We start from the raw sequence: 5,529 nt of genomic DNA on the forward strand, positions 1-5,529 counted from the left end.
AATTAACTATAAGAAATATATAAAATTTGATGTTCTCTAAGAGCTTCAATCAACACTGGAGGGTTACTTCTGCAACCACTCTAAAGGTGCTCAAGATTACAACGAGTTAGATAAAATACCTCTAGAACTTTGAATTCAATAACTTGAGTTTGACTCGTGATTGGATCTCTCTTCTTGTGGAATCTATATAAAATAGGAAAACCATTCCAAAACAAAATTTTACAAGGGGTTCTATGGTGTAGTGGTTAGCACTTTGGACTTTGAATCCAACGACCTGGGTTCAACTCCCGGTAGGACCTTTAAGAAATCACCTTGATGTAAAATCCCAGAATACCTACCTTTAAGAAATCACCTTGATGTTAAATCCCAGAATAAGTAACGACAACCTAAGACATTTAAAAAAAAAAAGGGTGTTACTTTGAGGCATAAGGAGGCATCAAATTAAGGATGAATAACATGTGCATTCCGCAAATTGTGGTGCAGGGCATCTCATTTAGGCAATGGTTACTTCAGGCATGGACCCTAGCAACTTGTTAAGCCTGATATTTGTGCATTAACCTAGGTATTTTCTTGGATTCTTGGTGATCTTAGGTTTATGCATAACGTCTTCGGTCAAGCTTGGAACTTATAAGTTCTTAGGAATAGCCCACCATGATATTGTGCACATAGTATCTACTAGAGACCAAGGGTACATGTGGGGAAGCTATTATTTCATGGATACCACTTTAGTTATATACTACAATGTAAAGTCATATGGATCATGATGAGCATTTTCTCCCATATCTTGGTTTCGAATAACTCCCAAACTTCATTACCTTTTATAACCTCTCGAGATAAGGATTCATACAACATTTCATAAAATAAGATCTACTGATGTGTTTCATAACATTTGAAGGTCATCTAGGTCATTAAAACGAAGGTAAATTACCTTAGGGGCATTATAGTCATTTTACATTGTTTCTTGGTTTACCTACTTATCCTTATCCAATGACCACCAAATTTCATATCTAACCTCAACATGCTATAATATGCTCAGTATTAAAATATGATAGGCAGCGGAGCTCATATAGTAGGTTATTTTAATGTTACTTAAATCTAGAACTATTTGATCGGTTCAGGGTCTTAACTCACAGTTCTTTGGGTTTTTCTTTCATATATCCTTAATTCATACTTGGTTTAGGGTTCATATGAAAATCCAAATGAATTCTACAGGTATTTCTTAATAAAGAGTCCAAGGGGGCTACTTACCTCGTCGTCAACTTTTGGGACCTCTATTCTTGAGCTTCAAGTATCTGAATTACTTCAAATTTCCTTCCACATACTCCTTATTGTATCTAGTTTATGAAACCATAATGTTTTTCTTGAGAATCGGTCTAAAATGGGGTTAAAATTGAGAAAACCAGAGAAAAGATCAAATTTTGAGTTGACTTGGACAGTTCAGTTGAACTGGCCGTATCATCGTTTTCTTCCTCTGAACAGGTAGAAGATGCGCATTTTTCGCCTCGCCACCATCTGAAACTCGGCCTGTACAGCCACATTTATAGCGTTTTTCTCCTCGATTTCTTCGTGAAACTTAAAGATGGATGTTACAAGAAAGGGCTAGGGATTTATTTGATACCTTCTTGTGGATCGTAGCCTAAGATATTCGCTTCCAAAGTTCATCCAAAATCTGATTTATCGCTAGAGATAAAACAAATGATTTCTTATTGGGTAGCCGATTCTAGGGGTTTCAAGGCCCTATTTCTTCATTCAACCACTTCCATATCCTTTCTTCAGGCTAAAGAAATTGGATTGGAGGAACGTCTTTAAGTGTAGGACCTTAATTTCCAGAAATCGTTCTCGGTATGCAACTCACTCTAAACGCCAGATTTTCAATCTCGTCAGTAGCTGGTTCTACAACATTTCAGCACTCGATTCCTTCATCAAGTTTACTCAATTTCTTCCTCTGAAGCTAGAGGAATCCTTAATTTGAAGGAAAAGAGATCATAGATAGGAATTCGACTCTTATCCCCAATTTAATTTCGAAACCTATTTCCTTCAATTCGGCACGCTCTCGAGGTTATTTTTCTTCGTGGTCTTCTATGGAAGCATTCATTGGATGTGCAGAAACTAATTGGAATCATTCTTGCTCGATGAGTCATCATGTATCCTCGGATTGGATTTTCAAGTTTCGATTGAAGTTCTTCAATGGTAGATTGAATTGGGGGAATGACTTATGGGTACTTTCAGCACTCTATTCCTTAATACAACTTGTGGGTAATCTTGTTGAGAAACTGTAGGAATAAGTTTGAAGAGAAATGATGGAGGATTGCTCTCGAATTTGGAAGAAATCTGAGAGTAGGAGACCCATAATCTAAATGCTTATTGCATTCGATCGGGGGATCGACCTTTCTCGATTCGTATTCCATATTGTTGCTCCTACTTCAGACTTTATAGGAGGAGCTTAAACCAACATTGAGAGATCTAGAATCTTCGTTATTTAGAAGTTTGAAGAGAAATGATGGAGGATTGCTCTGGAATTTGGATGAAATCCTAGAGTAAAAGACCCATAATCTAAACGCTTATTGCCTTCGATTGGGGGATCAACCTTTCACAATTCTTATTTCGTATTGTTGCTCATACTTCAGACTTTATACGAGGAGCTTAAACCGACATTGAGAGCTCCAGATTCTTCATTATTTAGAAGTTTGAAGAGAAATGGTGTAGGATTGCCCTCAAATTTGGAAGAAATCTGAGAGTAGGAGATCCATAATCTAAACACTTATTGCCTATGATTGGAGGATCGACCTTTCTCGATTCTTATTCCATAGTGTTGCTCCAACTTCAGACTTTATAGGAGAATCTTAAACCGAACTTGAGAGCTCCAGAATCTTCATTATTTAGAGATTGAACTTTTTGGATAATTTTTTGGAGATATCAACTCTGATATTCGCCTTACCGACTTAGGCTTTGAATACTAGTCGTTGGATGTGATGATCCGTGCGTGTTCGTTCTAGATCATATCAAATTTTGGAGGAGATCCGACGGTTGAGATTTGAGTTCGAAGGATTTTTCTCAGATGGTCACGGTAGATGCTCTGATTCTAATTATAAGAGCATCTCTGTAATTATCCATTCTTCAAGGAGTATTTTGGTAATTTTCTACTTTCTGAATATTTTATTATTATTTTTCTCAAAAAATTCATAATTTTTCTACAAATTCCTCATCCTTTTTTATCATTTCCCCTTATTTTAAATCTTGAGATTCCTTCTAGATAAGGAATTACAAATTCCAAAAGATTTTTGATAATTGATAAAATGACTTTTTTTCCCTTTTCATTTACTTTTTTCTTTCCAATCCTTTTTCAAAAGGCCTTTTAACTCCTTGAAATCACTTGTTAGTATACTCACTTGACTAAGTCCCTCCTCGGTCTTTAATTTTTTTCCTTTCTATCCTTTAGGTCTTTCATGAGTGGCTTATTCTTATGGGAGCTAATTTCCTTCATTTTTGGGTGTTACATATACATACTCGTTAGAAACACAAAATAAGAAGCAGACTCAAAAGAACAAAAAATACTAGATTAAAAACAAAGGTTAGTCCAAGGCTCACACTCCAAAGTCCGCTCTCATCCACGACCAACTCTTAGTTACTTGAAAAAAAAATGATAAACATGGAGTGAGTAAAACTTAGTAAGTAGCCTACTAGTAGGTTCTTAATCGCGTGCTTAAGCTAGGATATTACTTCTTGATATGTTTTCAGGATCTTATACAGATCTTGAAAATCTTCCCCTAAAATAACCTTCAATTTTCTCCTCATGAACACAATTCTCTCCATCATTCTTTTTCTAAACCATTTTTGAAAGTTAAAAAGTAGTTTTGAAGCTTATTTAAAAAAAAAAAAAAAAATTATGAGTATTTTTTTGGATAAAGTTCAAAGTTCAATGGTATTTTTATTAATTTCGCTTATAATTTTTTAAAAAATACAAATTTTTTTTTGCTTAAGTTGATATTAATTTTATTAAAATACATAACACCACATAAAAATTAATTTATTCGGAATAAAATTAAAACTAAAAAATCAATTTATTTTAAACTAAAAAATTAATTTATTTTAAAACTAAAAAGTATACTTGGTTTGACTAAAACATCCTTTATCCCAACTATAAAGAATTTAATTCCAAGCTCTATTCTAATAGACAAACGATTTATTAACTCTGTTGCAAGATTTCACTTCATCAATTTAAGTATCGTTCACTATAAATATCGAATTTTAAAATATTCCTCGGCAAAGTAAATCTGTTGAAACTATCTATCAAAGGTGTTCCATAATGAGTTGTGGAGAAGTGTTTCCTTCCATTCTAATTTCAATTAAAGATGTCAATGACAAAAAAAGTGCAAGAGGCTAGAAGGTTTGTAGTGGAAGAAAATAACAAGAGTCATGGACATCGTTTCGTTTACAAGTTGTATCATGCGTCTTATTCATGGTTACTTAAATCTCATTGAATTGGTGCGCCTTTCACTTCAGAGATATTTGTGTCTTAAACTGAGCTCTTTGCAATAGTGAACTTATTAAAAACTCTTTGCTTGCTGCAACATTTGCTTGACATAATTCGACCAAAGGACGGTATGTACGACTATAGCTCACTGTATTTGTCTCCAATCATGAAGTGTGACGTCGGATCTTTGTGCATACCATATTCACTAACTATAACATGACAAGAAATTTTTTATGTTTTGACTGGGCATGCCATATTCTGTTGTTCTTTTATATATTTCGTTATTGATGATTAAAGCAAAGAAGTATAGACATGGTTTCCAACCAACCCTTCCTTTATAGTTAGTTCGATGAATGGGTTTTTGTTATCATTTTATCATAACCCTTCAGCTCAATTTTGTTTTATGATATCATACAGGAAATGAGAAGAGAAGCGACCATACTTGGACCAAATTATATACTGTTTGATAACAAAGATAAATTGAATTATAAGCATTTTAAGTTCAAAAGTAACAAATTACTTGTACACTTCATATTCTTTATATAGCGATAAGGAAGGGAGGGATAGAAAAGATACTCATAATATCATTATGACTATGCCATATTTCATTAATAAAAGAGAGTACTACACCCACAAACACACACACATATTTCGAGAGAGTGAGAGGGCTTATTATAAGTAGAGAGAGTATTCTAGTAGTTTTATTGCTACTTGGGGACAAGGAACTCGAGAAATTCTTTAATAGTTGAGAGTTTATAAGTAGGTGGCGATGGATATATCACATGCACAAAAAGAAAGTTATGCACCTTTGTAATAAAAGACCAAGGAATATCATCGTTATTTATAACTTCTATCACAATAATATAAATTCTTCGAGGACAACGTTCTCTAGTCATACCAACCAGACCATTCACCATACACTTGTAGATTAAACGATGTCCACTATTCTCGTTATTCTTTTCAACTACGAACCTTCCTGCATTTTGCACTACTAGGATATTGACATCCTTTATTGGTACTAATGCATCTAAAGGCAACCCTTCCACACTGCTCAT

General features: G+C 34.1%; 1 non-coding gene across 1 annotated transcript; it reads left to right on the plus strand.

Moving 5' to 3' along the window:
- Positions 1–227: 227 nt before the first annotated feature.
- Positions 228–299, plus strand: TRNAQ-UUG. The gene has a single exon. It is a non-coding gene; the product is annotated as a tRNA-Gln (tRNA).
- Positions 300–5,529: the final 5,230 nt, after the last annotated feature.

Source organism: Cucurbita maxima, unplaced genomic scaffold, assembly GCF_002738345.1.
Source record: "Cucurbita maxima cultivar Rimu unplaced genomic scaffold, Cmax_1.0 Cma_Scf00096, whole genome shotgun sequence".
In the NCBI taxonomy this organism is placed as follows: Eukaryota; Viridiplantae; Streptophyta; class Magnoliopsida; order Cucurbitales; family Cucurbitaceae; genus Cucurbita; species Cucurbita maxima.